Below are 18,321 nucleotides of genomic sequence, written 5' to 3' on the forward strand. Positions count from 1 at the left end.
ATGATTATCTCCCCACTGATCCTGTGGGTTTCTGAGAATTGCCCCTCCTAACCTGGTCTATTTTGGGGGCTCTCCAGGGATTTGTGGCTTGGCTTTGCACCTGCTGCTGATCTGTTATGTTCCCTTCTTGGTTCCCCCAATTGTGGGGGGTGCTCAGGCCAGTCTCACTCCCCACTGTGTGTCCCCAGGATGCTCAAGCAAGGGGACATCATGTCTTGAGCTGTTTTGGGCCCTACAGTCCTCTCTATGCCTTAGCAGCTCTGTGCAGGACGTCGTCCTCAGGGCAATCTTTTACCTATAAATTTTTAAATATTAATAGTTATTAGGACATAATCCAAATAGCATACAATTCAATAGTTCAAGCATATCAAGAAGACTTGTACAAACATCACCACGATTTTAGAACATTTTCTTCTTTCTTATACTCTTTGTGGCTTCTCTTGATGGAGTCAGAAGGATAAAAAAAAAACATTTTATTGTGGTTTGAATGAAAGTTTACAGAGAAAATTAGTTAATCATTCAAAATTTATAAACATTTTTCAAGGTATATGTTCCAACCCCCTCCATTGGACAGCACTCCTTCCATTTCTTCCTGACTTCCTCATTTCCATTAGTTCATCTTCCCTATCCCTTCTTGCCGTCTGAACCTTGTTTGGGGCAAATACTGCCCTTTTGGTCTTGTTAGGTGGGTTCTTCTGAGGAGTATGTGGTGTTATCGCTCACTTTATAGGTGTGTCTATTGTTGGTGTGATTTTTGGGTAAGCACTGAGCTGCTCTGTTCAAACCCATCTGCCATTCCACAGAAGGCAAATGAGGCTCCCTGCTCCTGTCAAGATTTATAGCCTTATTGGACAGCTCCGCACAGAAGGGCCACATGGTAGGGATGATATATCCAGGGTGCAGTATAGCACTGATGAAACACAAAACTATCCTCTACTTCTTTAATATTTCCTCCCTTGCTGTGTTAGTCTGGGTTGACTAGAGAAACAAATTCGCAGGCATTCATGTGTGTACAAGGAAGAACTTTATATCAAAGAGTAATTGTATATTAAGAAAACATCCCAGCCAAGTCCAGATCAAGTCCAAAAGTCTGATATTAGCCCCTCTGTCTGATACGAATCTACAAACTCCTCTTCAGACTCATGCAACACATTCAATGTCATTGAATGCAGTGAAATCACAGGCCAGTGGGTGGAAAGTCTTGGTGATCCAGTGGTAGTGGAAACATCTCAGTGCTGGCAGGGGTCTCCATGAGATTCCTCCAGCTCATGTGTCTTGTCAGCAGGAAGACTAAGCAGAGAGTCTGTGTGTACCTGGTCTCTAGTGAGCTATTTATCTCCCTGGTGCCTCCAAATGAAGTCATCAAGCTGCGACCTGATTGACAGACTAGACTCCACCACTTCTCAAGTTGACACCAGATTATGTAACTACCACAGACCACCCCTTTTCAACCTGACACATTTCAACAACTCTTTAACCATACATAATTTTTAGCAAAACAATAATAAACTCATAGGATAAAACTAAAATGCATGCAACTCAATATGTGCCAAAGCCCCATTTAAACATAATATTCTATAAGTGAACAACACAACAATAGTCTGTGCCTAACAATTGCAGTTAAATGAACATCTGAACTGTTATTCTAGACTCCTATAAATATTCCCCCCCAAACACCTATGAAAGCTTGTAATTCAGTCACTTCATGGCTTTATCCCCCCATTTTGGGTATACAATTTCTATACTGCCCACTTACATCAACCCAACACTCTGAGGAGACAATCATACTCTTTTTTTTTTAACAATTTATTGGGGCTCATACAATTCTTATCACAGTTCATACATATACATACATCAATTGTATAAAGCACATCTGTACAGTCTATGCCCTAATCATTTTTTTCTCCTCTTTTCTTTTTTTACATTTTATTAGTGACTCATACAACTCTTATCACCATCCATACATATACATACATCAATTGTATAAAGCACATCCATACATTCCCTGCCCCAATCATTCTCAAGGCATTTGCTCTCCACTTAAGCCCCTTGCATCAGGTCCTCTTTTTTTCCCCCCTCCCTCCCCTTTTCCCCCTCCCTCATGTGCCCTTGGTAATTTATACATCGTTATTTTGTCATATCTTGCCCTATCCGGAGTCTCCCTTCCCCCCTTCTCTGCTGTCCCTCTCCCAGGGAAGAGGTCACATGTGGATCCTTGTAATCAGTTCCCCCTTTCCAACCCACTCACCCTCCACTCTCCCAGCATCGTCCCTCACACCCTTGGTCCTGAAGGTATCATCCACCCTGGATTCCCTGTACCTCCAGCCCTGTACAAGTGTACAGCCTCTGTCCTATCCAGGCCTGCAAGGTAGAATTCGGATCATGGTAGTTGGGGGGAGGAAGCATCCAGGATCTGGGGGAAAGCTGTGTTCTTCATCGGTACTACCTCACACCCTCATTGACCCATTTCCTCTCCTAAACCCCTCTATGAGGGGATCTCCATTGGCCGACACTTGGGCCTTGGGTCTCCACTCTGCACTTCCCCCTTCATTTAATATGGTATATATATACATATATACATATACATATATACATATACACATATATACACATACATACACACACATATCTTTTTTTTGCATGATGCCTTATACCTGGTCCCTTGGCACCTCGTGATCGCACTGGCTGGTGTGCTTCTTCCATGTGGGCTTTTTTGCTTCTGAGCTAGATGGCCGCTTGTTCACCTTCAAACCTTTAAGACCCCAGACACTATCTCTTTTGATAGCCGGGCACCATCAGCTTTCTTCACCACATTTGCTTATGCACCCATTTGTCTTCAGCGATCCTATCATGGAGGTGTGCAGTCAATGATATGATTTTTTGTTCTTTGATGCCTGGTAACTGATCCCTTTGGGACCCCTCGATCACACAGGCTGGTGTGTTCTTCCATGTGGACTTTGTTGCTTCTGAGCTAGATGGCCGCTTGTTTATCTTCAAGCCTTTAAGACCCCAGTCACTATCTCTTTTGATAGCCGGGCACCATCAGCTTTCTTCACCACATTTACTTGTTCACCCACTTTGGCTCCAGCCGTTGTGTCGGGAGAGTGAGCATCATAGAGTTCCAATTTAATAAAAGAAGGTATTCATGCATTGAGGGAGTGTTTCAGTAGAGGCCCAAGGTCCTTCCGCCACCTTAATACTTGACCTATAAATATAGACACATAGATCTATTTCCCCATCCTCCTTTATATATTTGCATGTACATGTATTTATCTAGAACTCCATAAATGCCCTTTGACTCCTAGCTCTTTCCTCCATCTCCCTTGACTTTCCTCCTGCCCTACTACCATGCTTCATCGCCACCTGGGCTAGAGTATACCTTTTCTCTAAGCAACCTTACCCTTGATCCTTTTCCACCAGGCCTGCCACTCCCCCTTCTCTACCATTTGGGGTCCCATGTTTTTCCCTTGTCCCTGGGTTTGTTAACACCACTTCCTTACCCCCTCTGCCCCCCCACTCCAAGTCCCCCCAGAACTGTCGGTCCCGTTGTTTTTCCTCCAGATAGTTCATCCAGCCTGTCCTATTCAGACAGACCTGTGGAGACACTAACATGCATGAAAACAAGACAGAGGAAAACAAAGCAACAGTATACAACCAGGCAACAAAACAACAAAAACAAACCACTGACAAAGAACAGAACAAAACAGTTCACAAGAGAAAAGCTTGTAGTTAGTTCAGGAATCGTTTGCTGGCCCTTAGGAGCGTTTTCCAGTCCAGTCTGTTGGGGCACCACGCCCTGGCCCCAAAGTCCACTTTAAGCATTCCCTGGGGACCTTGCCACTCCATTCCCTTGCTGTTCCGCTGCACTCCCCCAGTGATTTGCCTCCGTGTGGTGGGATCAGGTCAGGTGCAATTCCCACACTCTGTCTCCGGTGCTGTCCCCTGTATCGCCCTTAGTCACTGATTGGCATCATTTCTCATAGTGGGGCCAGCCATGTTGTTCTCTCTGTGGACTGACTGCTCTACTCAGGAACATCATCATCACGGCCTGGTGGGCCAGGCTGTGCTCCACTCTCTCCTCCTGCCCCTTCATCTTCTCCCGTGTGCTCTGATCAGATATGTTCATCTCCCGGAGCTGCCGAGTCAATGTCGTCCTTTGGAACAAATTCTTTTGGGGGGAGGGGCAGGAATCCACTTAATTTATGGTGCTGGGGCCAGCCAATCATACTCTTTGATGTGAAGAATCTTCTTTCCAGTTGCAACCTTGTCAATTCTGCATCTATAAACAAAGTCAAATCAGGACAGGCCACCCATATAGTCAGCAACAATATGCACCAGTTCACAGGCTCAAAAATCTCCATCTGGTCGGGTTCTGGTCAACTCAATGTGGGCTGTCTCACTCAGCCTCCACAGGGTGCCCATTGGTCGCCGCACCTTTAAACCATGGTCACTGTCACAAATTCTCAACAAGCTAAGCCCCCTTGTGCTTGGTCAAGGACTTCAGATCAGTCAACCCACTCTCATCTTTTCCTCTAGTCCCTGTAAACCAGGCCCACGAGTGTCAGTGCCAGACTCAGTCCATGTCTTTATTGCTGCATTTCTCCCACTTCCACTCAACAAGTGTACCTAGGTGGTCACCTAGCAAGCACTTCAGCCTGTCCACGGGCTCCCTTTAACATTCAGTCCCAGAGAGGAGTTTTCTTCTTAGTTCCAGGTTTTTTCCAGCTTCTGACAAAAACCACTAGTTGAAAATTCAAAAATCCAAAGAGTTTTGTTTTTTTCCCCTTCAATATGTCAACAGCCCACTAGGCAAGTCTCTTTACCTTCGAACGGCCTGAGCATTCAAGACACTGGATGGGGCTTAGCTTTTCAGAGCCTTCTTTGCAGGCATGTCCTAAACCCATTTAAAGATTAGCTTTAATGGCTTAAGGCAAGTGGGCTTACAAGCTCTCTATTTTCATATGTACCAATAATAATTTCTATCAATCATTATATAAAAAATGATAAACAGAAGAAATCAGTATAAACAAAGTAGAATCAGATACTAAACTCAATTCTTAAAATAGTCAACTTCAATCCTTATTTAGCTTATCTTAATCCTAACCTAACTATTCCATTATTACAAAATATGTCCTTAGGCCTCTGGCTGCATCAAGCCAACGCCAGGTCTTCTGTCAGCCATTTTGACATTCTGGCAGCCATCTTTATTAAGCAGTATGGTCTCTGAGAAATTTAAATGGCGATTTCTAGCCCTGAGTTCAAAATATACATTAATCACATTCATCTTTACCATTTCAAACAGGAATAACCAAAGGCAAAAGCCAAACAAAATAATCAAAACTTTAACTTCCCATAGTCTTTCTAGAAAACAACCCAGTAAACTTTATGGCCATATCTGACTTCTGGCTAGCCAAAGAAGAAACCTACCACAAGGCAGAGGTCAAACAAGAATCCACTGTCCATCTTCATGTGATGTTTCTCTCGTACCCCACTCCCAAAGTACCATAATGTGTTAGTCTGGGTTGACTAGAGAAACAAATTCATAGACATTCATATGTATGTAATAGAAAACTTTATATCAAAGAATATTGTAGATTAAGAAAATATCCTAGCCCAGTCCATATCAAGTCCATGAATCGATATTAGGCTTTAGATCTGACACCGATCTATAAGCTCCTCTTCAGACTCACACAACACGTGCAATGATGCCGAATGCAGGAAGATCACAGGCCAGTGGGTGGAAAGTCTTGGGGATTCAGAGGCAGTGAAAGCATCTCAATGTTGGCAGGGGTCTCTATGTGGCTCCTTCAGCTCCAAGGCTGTAGTGTAGCTCCATGTGTCGTCAGCAGGAAGACAAAGCAGAGAGTCTGTGTATATCTGGCCTCCAGCAAGCTATTTATCTCCCTGCTGCTTCCAAATGAAGTCATCAAGCTGCAACCTGATTGACAGGCTAGACTCCACCCTTTTACAAGTTGACACCAGATTATGTAATTACTACACTTACTATTATGATCTTTGTTTTACCTCATTAATCTTGTTAGACCTGTGTGTGTTCATTTGTATAATTAAGATAGTTCAATGCATGAAAGCCAGGCTAGATAACCCTTCAGAAACAGTAATGGAAGTAATGCTTCTCTGAGGTATGGGAAGAAAGGTGTATGTGTGTGTGGGGCGGGGGGGAGCAGGGGCGGGGAAGGAGGGTTGGGGGAGCTGAGTAAAATGATGACTGTATAACTCTACTTGAGGGGAACAAATAACAGAATTGTAGGTGAACATATACATTAAATGGTGCAATATATGGAAAATAATAATATATAATGTAATAATAAGGGTTCCTGGGAAGTTGGGTGGGGGACGGAGGGGATGATGGGCAGCTAATAGCAAAGAGTTCTAAGAATAAGGAAAATATTTTGAAGCTTATGGTGACAGCAATTGTACAATTATGCTTGAGCTAATTGTATTATCATTATAATATTTGTAAGATGTCCTAATAAAATGATTAATTAAAAAGTCTTTTTATAAGTAAAAATGAATAAAAACATGGGAGAAAAAAAGATTTACTATGAGTCGGTACTGACTTGATGGCAGTGGGTTTGAATTTTAGGCTTTCATTGTTTAGCTGAAGGATGCTCTCTGGGAGTGGATTATAGTCCAGGTTTGAAAAGTGTCCAAGGGCTCAGACTAATAACTCTGATCTATTTTGAGTGTTGTCCTATATTTTTCTCCTACCCTGTTGAGAACTCTCTACTTTGATGCCTTTCAGTGCAGTCAGTAGTAGGGACCTGGTACCATCTCATTCCTCTGGTTTCAGACTAGAGGAGGCTATAATGTGTGTGGTCCATTAGTCTATTGGACTAATTGTGTTCTTGAGTCTTTGACTTTACTCTTCTTTGCTCCAGACAAGATGAAACCAATAGGTAAATTTTAGATGGCTGTTTGCAAGCTTTTAAGGTTCCAAGTGTTACTCACCAAAGTAAGATTTAGAGTGTTGAATGGTTTTCAATGAGTAATTCTTTTTCTTTTAATAAACAGATCACCAAACCTTTCTTCTGAGAAGGATGCCTCTGGATCTTTCCAAGCTTGATAACCCTTTGCACCTCCTAAGGACTACTCCACTCTAAGTAACAGCACTTACTCTTTCAAACTACCTTTTCCTTGGTTCTGCTTCAAGTGCTGTTCCTCCCACATCATTCATTATAGCTTTCTTGTGTTCTGCTGTTTCGACAACTTCAGCTCCCCCACCTTTTTTAACCTTATAAATAATCTTTAAATTACTCAGAGCTGTCATCCACTAGATTAAAAAAATAAATTATGGCCAAGAATTCTACGTGATGGAAAACATTATCCAGTTCCATAAGAGATGGACCATGATGGGAGTACCGCTAAAGCTGATAAAACCTGAAACCTCATCAGTGTTGGATGAGAATTTATTTAAAGGGAGCTACCTGCTTCCTGGTTTACTACATACCAAATATTTCTGCTCAACCTTTATGAGCTTAAATGGATGCAGATGTTGCCAAAGAATGTTTTATAACATTAATCATCCTGGAATCATATAATTTAAGTGTTGAAAGGCACCATGGAGTTTATCTGTCTTAATGCCTTCATTTTAGAGAGAAAGAAACTGAGACCCAGAGAAGTTATTGACTTGCCAACAAAAAGGAAAAATAATTAAAGATGACAATCCTCCTGCCCCCATCTCTGGTCTGGGCCATCATTATTGTCTTATATATACTGTTAACACAAAAACCATATTAAGCCAATAAAACCAAAATTCACTGTCACTGAGTCGATGCTGACTTACAGCAGCTCTCTAGGACAGGGGAGAACTGCCTCTGGGGGTTTCCAAGACTGTAACTCTTTACAGGAGCAGAAAGCCCCATCTTGCTCCTATGGAGGAGCTGGGGGGTTTGAATTGCTGATCTTTCAGATCACAGCCTAGCAATTTGCAAAGCAAGATAGGAGAAGAAAAATATGTCAAAGATGAGATCTTCCAAAACTTCTTATACCCCAGGCTGAGGAATAATGCTCACATCATAAAAACTTACCCTAAAACAGAGCTTCCAGTCTAACCCTGGAAATCCTGTGTCCTGAAACTGACTGAATTCTTCAAAGGAGTACCATGGCCAAGACAAACGGTATTTTGTAATTGGCAAGACTATTGTTTGACTTAAGATGGCTTTCAGGAGACCAGGGTGCTCAGGGCTTAAGGTCAAAAGAACATCTAAAGACAATGTCCTGGGTCTGGATTCCAGGAGAATTGAAACTATTTCTAAATACTCTTGAACTGTTCTTTCCTCTAGATTTTTGGCAAGAACATTGTGCATTTCCCCCAGATGAATTATTCTACTGCCTATGGATTACATGGATTGAAGGAAGAAGTCAAAGTTACAATCTTCTCTGGAGACCCTAGCTAAAAACAAGGCTCCAAAGATTGATGAATACCAATTAAAGTGTTTCAACAAGCTGATACGGCACTGGAAACCCTCATTAGTCTGTGGAAACAAATTTGGAAGACAGTTACTTGGTGAACTGATCGGAAGGGATCCATGTTTGTGCCCATTCCAAAGAAAGGCAATTCATCAAAATCCAGGAATTATTGAACAATATCATTAGTAGTATATGCAAAGAAAATTGTATTGAAGGTCATTCAAAAATGTTTGGTAGAAGACGATTATTGATAGAGAACTATCAGAACTTCGAGCTAGCTTCAACAGAAGTCATGGAAGGAGGGCTATCAGCAAAGAAAGGAGGAAATTCCAGAAAGATGTTTACTTGCTTTTTATTGACTATCCAAGGGCATTTGACTGCGTGGATACCATTGTGAAGAGTGGGAGAGATCTGGTGGTGCTGTTGGGCAATTGTTGGACTGCAAACTGCCAGGCTGGAGGCTCAAACTCACCAGCTGCTCTTCCGGAGAAAGATGAAGCTGCCTGCTCCCATGAAGATCTATGGTCTTGGAAACTCTATATAGAGACACTGTGATTCAGAATAGAATTGATGGCAATGGGGTTTTGTTATGTCCATGTGGCACCTGTGCACACACCAAAAGGCAGTCCTAGAACAGAACAAGGGAATATGGCATCATTTCAAATCAAGAAAGGCTGTGGTAGGATTGTATACAATCTGTATGCTGATATAAAGCTCTCTCTTAGACATAGATGAGTGTCTCGGGATTTGTTTCTTTAGTCAACCTGGACTCACACAGAGGAAGACTAAGTACAGGAAACTCTATGCTTCAGCATCGAGTTTGAATGAATCCTCAACAAAGCTTGCTTTTTGAGAGTGCCCTACTCCTTCTTTTGCCTGCCCTCTATAGTCTGAAAATCCTGGAGGCAGGTCCTCTCGGCCTTCCTCCTACCCTGCAGACACTCGCTGTTAGGACATTTTCTCTTATCTGACCTCCCCCTCAGATTGCTCAATATTCCCACCATATTACTCTGTTGTTTTCAATCAAGTTCCACTCTTACTTGTGTAGAAGAATTACCAGTTGACTGTTGTGCTGGGTGTCATAGGGTTGTTGTGCACTAGAATCCACTGCGTGGCAATGAGTTTGGGCATACCACCCAAAGTCCCACCCATAAAAGTATTTGGTTAAAAGGATCTTCCTTTGATACGTCCAGAAGCATGTTAGTCTAGTGAACATTGGGCTTGAATGACTGACCTTTTTGGTTAGAAGAAACGAAAGTCAGGCAAGTGGAGAAGGTACTTTAAACCGACCTCATCGGAGTCTCCTAAACTGAGAGGAGGAACGTGTACATCTGACCTAACTGTACATCCAGTCTAATTTCATATATGAGCTCCCTGTTGCCTTTGAATTTGGGAGACATGGAAAAAGGAGTTTTGTTAAAATTGCATGTGTTAGTCTGGGTTGACTAGAGAAACAAATTCATAGACACTCATATGTGTATAGAAAAGAGGTAGAATGATCGGTTCACATGGTCTTTCCAGGGCGTTTTCTGTATTGTGAGTTTATTCCTATGAAAAAATTGTACATGTATGCTATTTGTCAACCACAGTTAGCCACATAGTTAACCAATGACCTTTATTAATTAAGAAAATAAAACTGGAAATTAAAAACTCAAAATACATGAAATTTTAGACAATCAAATATTTCATTTTTCCGCCTCGAAATGTTCTCTTCTCCCCACACAATCAAGATCAGAAGTTCCACTAGTATCCTAAAATTTGTGACTTGTAACTAAATAACACTCAGGTGACAGTCTGAGAAGAAAAGAGTCTTTTTCCTCCAACTTGAAACTTATGGCGTGTGTGTGTGTGTGGGGGGGGTGTTCTTTTTAAAAAATCATGGAAACGTTCCATTATCTTTTAGTCCCACTTTTCCACAAACTTTTTAAAACCCCCTATTATTTGGCTTTGATTTTCTCACCAAAATATTCATACTTTTTCCCCCCTGTCCCCCCGGGGGGAATCTGCTCCCTTCATTAATCCCATTTCCCTTAGTCCTAGTTTTTCCACACAGCTGAGCAAACAAAGATGCAGGCAGCCAGTTGAACGTGCTTCCTCCCTCAGCCCCTCTGGGAAGGGCTGTCTGTTCATCCTGTTCATAAACCAATGACCTGACGGTGCTTGGAGAAAGCAGCAAGGATCCTCTGTCAAGATGAATTTTAATAGGCCACGTCCATCACTTGGGAACCATAGCCCTGGTAAATGGCTTTAAATTACTATTTGCTGATAAAGAGGGAGATGGATCAGTAATGCAAGCACTTCCTTTCAGTGTGCAGTGCACACCCTTTACAGCCCCAGCCCTGGGGGTGGGTGGGTGGGTGGAGGAAAACCTTTTGCTGCCTGGGGATCCCAGGGGAATGCAATGAGGGGAAATGTGACATTTGGTAGGAGGATAGAATTTTAGCTGGAAGGGAAATGAACAGTGTATGCCTGGATTCCCAAGCATGCAGAAGGCTATATTATTCTAATTTCTCTGTAGAGAAACGCTGCTTCTCTTATTGTCCCTCTCTTTGGGGTCTCCCTATTCATCAGCCCCTTTTCTTTCCTCCTGCCTTCCCCCCCATTCTTTTTCTCTCATATCCCAGTTGTAGGTTCCCTGCCCTCCCCCCGAACCCCACCCCCCAAACCTTCTCTTCTCTAAGGCCTAACTTAAGATACCTGTGCATGTGTTGTTTTGGCTGAGGATCAGGGAAAGCAACATCCAAAACCAGAAGTGGATGACGTAGAATTAAACCCTTCCTGCCACGTCAACATCTGACATAAATGTACATTCAGTCTAAGTTCATGTATGAGTGTCCTGTTGCCTTTGAATTTGGGATACAGACGGAAAATGGACTTTTGTTAAAATTGTATGTGTTAGTCTGGGTTGGCTAGAGGAACAAGTTCATAGACACGCATATGTGTATAGAAAAGAGCTTTACATGAAGACTAATTGTACATTAAGAAAACATCCCAGCCCAGTCCAGATCAAGTCCATAAGTCACTCATATGTCTAGTACCAGTCTGTAAATTCCTCTTCAGACTCATGCAACATATGCAGTGACGTTGAGTGCAGGAAGATCACAGGCCAGTGGGTGGAACGTCTTGTGGATCCAGTGGGGGTGGAAGCATCTCAGCACTGGCGTGGGTCTTCATGTGGCTCCTCCAGCTCCAAGGCTCTTGCTGCATTAGCATAACTCCATGTCAACAAAAATGTTTTGCAGGGAGTGAGCGAGCTATTTATCTCATTAGTGCCTCTAAATGAAGTCATCAAGTTGCGACCTGACTGACACGCTAAACTCCACCCCTTTACTCTGAATAAGCTCTAGTTGACAACAGATTATGTAATGATCACATTGCACAAAAATGGGAACCACTCCTGGTCAAGAAAGTGTATCATTTTTTTGTTGTTGTTGATCATGGTTCTAGAATATACACAGCAAAACATATACCAATTCAGTAGCTCCTCCATGTACCATCTGGTGACATGGGTTATGGTCTCCAAGTTAGGCAGTCACGCCCACCCTCCCCGGACTGCCATTGCAGTTGGGCATAGCGATCCTAGTCCCCAGATCTTAGGACTCTTTGTTTCGCCTGGTCTATCTGTCCTTCAATGCAGAACTCCACAAATAAACAACTGGAACCTGACCACTTAGGGAAAGGAAAGCATAGCTTTGGGTGGAGGGAGGGGTGCCAGGAGAGTACAAGGCATAGTAGCTGATTGTTGTTTTTACTTGTATTTTCCTAATCATTAATAATCTTAAGCACGCTGCTGTCTTTATTTTTCATCTGTACGTTGGTACATTGGGTGAAAGGTCAGTTAGAATCTTTTGTGATCTACTTTGGGAAGTGACACCCCATGACGTCTGTCATGTCCTTTTTTGTTGGAAGAGAGTTAATAGGTCCCACCCAGCTCAATGGGAAGAGGACTGTGCAAGGCTGGGTATCACATTGCACCACAGAGGCTAAGAATAAAATCCATGCTTCGTGCTTCGGCTGACAACCCCTCAGAGATCCAGCTCCAGCCTTCCACACTGACCTTCTTTTGGGGATGTGAACATCCTTGCAGGATCTGGGGTTTGCCATTCTTTCCATTTGGAATAGATTGCCATTGGATTTTCCCGAGGCTGGGGTTCTTCTTGTTATTCTCGGGTCAGCTAGCAAGTTGCCACTTCAGAGAAACCAGCTTCAGTCACTGAAAGTAGCCTCCGGGTCAACCTGTTCAATTCTCTGTGGGGCACTCAGTCTTATGTAAGAAATTGGAAGTTCCAATGGGGCCCATGCTTTTTGGTCTTGTTCAAAATTTTACCTATAAAGCTCAGAACAGTGATTTACACATGGTAGGCATCCAATAATGATCAGTTCCGTGAACAGATGAACAAACTCTCCAGGGGCGCAGGATGGGGTTTATAGCTCAGCTGGAAGTGTGACCCTTCAGTAGCCTGCCTGTTCCCATTGCTGTGGAGCATTACACCCCAATCTTAGAACAACGGCGAACTATCTTGTGCCCCTGACTTCTGTTGGTTAGGACTTCAGACAGGACATTGTGAGGAGACAGGCCATCATGAGGGGGGTTTGTTCCTGCTCTGGCATAATCCCGAGGCTTCTGTTTGTGAGTCTCAAGGTGGAGAAAGGACTGGACAGCTGGGAGCTTCCATCATCGAAAGGGCTGCTCTCTCACATGACTCTGGTGGATTCTGCCTGTTGGCCAAAACCTCAGTGTGGGATGACAACCAAGCCACAGAGTCGGGCTTCTTTATAGTTTGCCGCATTGGGTCCCAAGGTCAAGTGCCCAGAGAGAACAAAGCAGAAGCTACTTCACCTTTTTAGCACCTGCTGGGGAAGTTACTTTGGCTGTGGTCCTAAGAACGCCCAGATTCAACAACAGGGAGGAGGCAGATACTGTCGCTGTCTTTGGGCTGACTCCAGGTGTATGCGGGCCATGGGTGGCCACGTAAGACTGACAGCCAATGAAGAAAGCAGAGTGAACAGGCTGGGGTGCTGAGATGCACTCTGAGCCATTTTACAATGGACTGAGTCTGTTTGCAACCTAGTTACAGACTTTTTTTTAAATCGCATTCACATAATACTGTATCTTTGGGCAGCTTAGCGTCAATAGGACAACGAAGTCATCTTCTCAGCGCTTCCTGAGTTGGAGGAAATGGCCTTTTCCCTTTCTACTTTAATTTTTCTCTCTTTAGGGCATAGCCGTACTCGTGAGTTTGCTTTTGGGGACCATCACTTTTAAGAGGTCAGCAAGTACTGGCTCCACTGGAACGGGGATTTGGATTTGTTTATGGGCATTAAAAACAGAAACCCAGACCATTGGTCCAGATTCAATTTGATAGTAACTCAAAGCCAAATTCACTGCCTTTGACTCAATACCGACTCATGGAGACACTGGAGCACACGCTAGACCTGCCCCTGTGAGTTTCCCAGACCGCAACTCTTTAGGTAACCAGAGTAGAAAGCCCCTTCTTTCTCACTCGGAGAGCTGGCTGGTTTCGAACGTGAGATCACGAAGCCCGATGCCTAACCACTATGTCACCAGGGCTCCTTCAGGTTATAAACCATAATAAAATAATGGCAACGTGATTCTGTATGTGGTTAGCTTTGTGGTTTGTTTTTTTTTTAACAGAGATGAGGTGTCTGTGGTTCGTGGTCCCCATTTCTTCCCCAGGGTTCTCTGGGGTGGTTGGAAACTGGTCAAATCATGGCACTCAGTGTTCTTCAGTCGTTCATTGTTACATTTGTCCTGTTCATGTCCCTTCCCCTCAGACTAGTGGTTCGGAACCTTCCTAAGGTTGAGACACTTTCCTACAGTGCCTCATGTTGCCGTGACCCCAACCACAAAATTATTTTTGTAGCTACTTCATCACTGTAATTTTGCTACTGTTAGGAATCGGAATGTAGATATCTGATATACAGACTATATTAGGCGACCCCTGTGAAGGGTCATTCGATCCCCAAAGGGGTCGTGACCCACAGGTTGAGAATTGCTGCCTTAGACATTGCTGTTGAAATCTGGCTTCCTTCCCTTGTTTAGTTTGTCTTGTTTGGTGGATCATCAAAGACTACTCAGCCGGTTTTCCTTTTAAAGCCCAAACAGTCTGCTTTTATTTTGCTTCAGGTGCTCTTAATTAACTTGTCAAGCCTCTTGGCTGCTGGCAAAACAAGTGGACAGTTTGTGCCTGGGGTGTGGTTAGGAATTCAGATTTGTGTTAGGGCATCTTGACACTCTAAGCTGTGTTGTATAAAACATTCTATGCCACACCACTGAAAATAGTTTCCCGCTCATAACAGATAATACTTGTATAAAAGGCTTATAATCCATATATCATATATACGTTTGTGACATTTTATTAAATGAAAGTGGAATATGAGGGAAAGAGAGAGAAGAGAATTATGAGCGAGGGAGGGTCTGCTAGTTAAGGCTTGCTAAGGGAGCCCTGCAGGCCTAGTGGGGCACACACTGAGCTGCCAAACACAAGAGCTAAGGTTTGAACTCAACAGCTGCTCCCAGGAAGAAAGATGAGGCTGTCCACGCCTATGAGGCTTTAATAAGGTATTGGAAACCCAAAAGGCCAGGAATTTGTACCCAGTTCTTTAGAGTCCCTGTGAGTCTGAATGGGCACAGTGGTCGGGAGTTTAGTTCTGTGGTGGTAGTGGGTTCTGTGCCGGGCTGCTAACAACCCAAGAAGAGTCTGTGTATTCTCAGAACCCTGCGGGGACTGTCTGCTCTCTCTTTAAGAGTCGGTGTGCATAGGGATCAGCTGGAGGACAGCAGTGGGGTTTTGTTTTAAGGCGTTAGAGGCGACAGGAAAGCGTCATCCTGGCTCCCTCACCAAAAGGACTGGACAGGGCAGTTGTCGTTTGCTGTGGTTGCACAGACTCCCCCTCATGGCCACCCCCTGGAGGAAGAGTGGAGATGCTCCATCAAGGTTTCGGGGGAACAGATCACCAGGTCTGGCTGCTAAGGCACCTCCAGTGGGTTCAAGCCAACACTCTGTTCGTAGCCGAGCACCACCTAAGCTTTCTGTTTAGTAAGGAAAGAAGGAAAAAAAGGCTGTGCATAACACACACACACACACACACACACATTACTGTCTCGTGGATGCCAATAGAATAAAACGGCGCCATAGGGTTTCCGAGGCTGTAAATCATAGAGCAGGCGGCCACCACTTTCTCCCACAGAGTGGCTGTTGGGTTCCAATGACCAAGCTTTTGGTTAACTGCTAAGTGCTTAAACCACATGATCCCCAGAATTCCCTGTTTAAAAAAAAATCATTTTATTGGGAGCTCATACAGCTCTTATCACCATCCATCCATCCATCCATCCATCCATCCATCCATCCATCCATCCATTCATCCATTGTGTCAAGCACATTTTTACATTTGTTGCCATCATCATTTCCCAAACATTTTTTTCTACATGAGTCCTTGATATCAGCTCCTCATTTCCCCCCTTCCCTTCCCCACCTCCCCTCCCTCATGAACCCTTGATAATTTATAAATTGTTATTGTTTTTTCATGTCTTACATTGACCATTGTCTCCCTTCACCTACTTTTCTGTTGTCTATCCCCCTGGGAGGGGTTATATATACATCATTGTGATCTCCTCTCTTCTTCCACCTTCCCCTTCTTTTCATGGTATTACTACTCTCAATATTTGTCCTGAGGGATTTATCTGTCCTGGATTCTCTGTGTTTGCAGCTCTTATCTGTACCTGTATACATGCCGTAGCCAAATTTGTTAAGGTCATGGGGTCATGATAGTGTGTGTGGGGGAAGCATTAAAGAAGTAGAAGAAAGTTGTGTGTTTCATTGGTGCTATACTGCACCAGAACTGGCTTGTCTCTTCCTTGTGACCCTTCTGTAAGGGGACGCCCAATTGTCTACAGATGGGCTTTGGGTTTCCACTCTGCCCTCCCCTCCATTCACATTGATATGATTTTTTGTTCTGGGTCTTTGATGCCTGATACCTGATCCCATCGACACCTCATGATCACACAGGCTGGTGTGCTTCGTCCATGTGGGTTTTGTCCTTATAACACAGAGAAGCAGAATACGTCTCACATCGTGAAGTGCCAACTCTAGGCATTAAAGGTAAGTTAAAAAGAAAAGGAAATTTGGGCTGGAATGATCTAAAACTCAGGAAGGCATTGAAGTATGAGCCAAGATTTTTAATCAGCAGCAGGAGAATGCTCTACCCCAAAAGGACCCTGCCAAGGGCCAGAATTCTGATCCTGATGAAAGTGCATCCCTGCTCTGGACATCCCAGGTGCAGAGCAAGGGCAATCACTTAAACAAAACCAAAGCCATTCAGATAGGGCTTCTGAGGCTATAAATCTTAGCAGGAACAGAAAGTTTCATCTTTCTCCCACAGAGGGGTTGGCAGGTTTGAACTCCCAACCTTTCGCTGAGCTCCATAGGGAAATTAGTCCTGCGGGGGAATAGAAGCCTCCAGCTGGGGTCCAGGAGCAGGATAAGGGCGGCCTTGGGGAAGCTTGCTAGACAAAGACCTGCCTCAGAGGCATCAAAGTATGAGTATTTCTTAATTAGTTTGGTTTGGGCAGGTTAACCACGTTCATGAAAAAAGGAGGCTCCTGCTGAGAACATTTCTTCTGGTATAAGAATTAATCCGATCAGAAGGACTAAATTGGGAAGGATGCAGAAATGAAAGTGGGCTCCGTGGAGTAGTTCCAGATTCTCTCTAGAGCATCTGTCTGCTTGGCAGGGAGTTGCTTGTGCTTATATAGCACCTTGCATCATTTTGAGAATGCTTCTGTTTTCCAGATTATAGGATGGGAGGAGTGCCGGAGGTCATGGGGGTGTGCAAGCCTCCCAAGTCTCCTTGCCTGTGATTCTTGTGTGCTGTTTACCGTTTTTGGAGATAGCGCTGAACTGTAAAGAGAAGGCGAGAGCTGGGTGTGATGCTTGTTAACTGGCTTCCTCTTTGCACCAGCCAGGGGAGGTTTTTCTCCCCCTCTCCCCCCGCCAAACAATTGAATACATTTGAAATTAGGTCTGTGACATGTTTTATGTCAGCTTGGCTGGGCCTGGGTTCTCATTGGTTTGGCAGTTGAGGCTGGTAATTCTCTACGCTGTGACCTAACATAATGTAATCAACTCCACAGTGGGATCTGCAGTGAGCAGCCACTCAGTTATCCGAAGATTAGGGTGGAGTGCAATTCCCTTATTCAGGCCACAATACTGATGCAATGGAAAGGAAATTTCCTCAGGGGCTACTTATGCAAGGAGACTGCAGAAATGCTGGCTTGCTTTTTCTGTGTCTGGACCCGGCACCTGGCTCATTGACCTCTAGTTCTTTGGGCTTGAGTGAAGGGCCTGCCATGTGGCTTGCTGATCCTGGGGGTGGTCCTGGGCCTGCCATCTGACCTGCAGAGGTCACTGGGCTCTGCAGCCACAAGCCAAACCTGCTGACTTTGGATTTCTCTTGCTGGTTTCGGGGTCATCGGTCCCCATAGCCACAGGAGTTAGGAGAACCCTCAGCTTAACCTCTGACCCACTGACTTGGAACCTGCCTGAACTTGGGACTTGTCCACATGTACACTTGCGAGTCATTTCTTGACAGGGATTTCTCTATATCTACCCATGTGTCACTGGTTTGGCTTCTTTAGTGACCCCGGCCTAACACAAAGCCTAAGGTGTAGAGCATTTCTGAGTTGTGCATTGAAAAGAGCACCTGAGCATTGATTTTGAAATCTGAGGCTACCACTTACTGGCTTTGTGTCCCGGGAATATTCACTTCAGTGAATTGTGACGTGGTGTTTCTTTCAGAAAAATAGGAAATTGCCAACCGCCTTGCACTATACCTTCGGCAACTCTTGTGAACTTTTGGGAATGATGTTAT

This window comes from Tenrec ecaudatus, chromosome 14 (assembly GCF_050624435.1).
Source record: "Tenrec ecaudatus isolate mTenEca1 chromosome 14, mTenEca1.hap1, whole genome shotgun sequence".
Classification (NCBI taxonomy): Eukaryota; Metazoa; Chordata; class Mammalia; order Afrosoricida; family Tenrecidae; genus Tenrec; species Tenrec ecaudatus.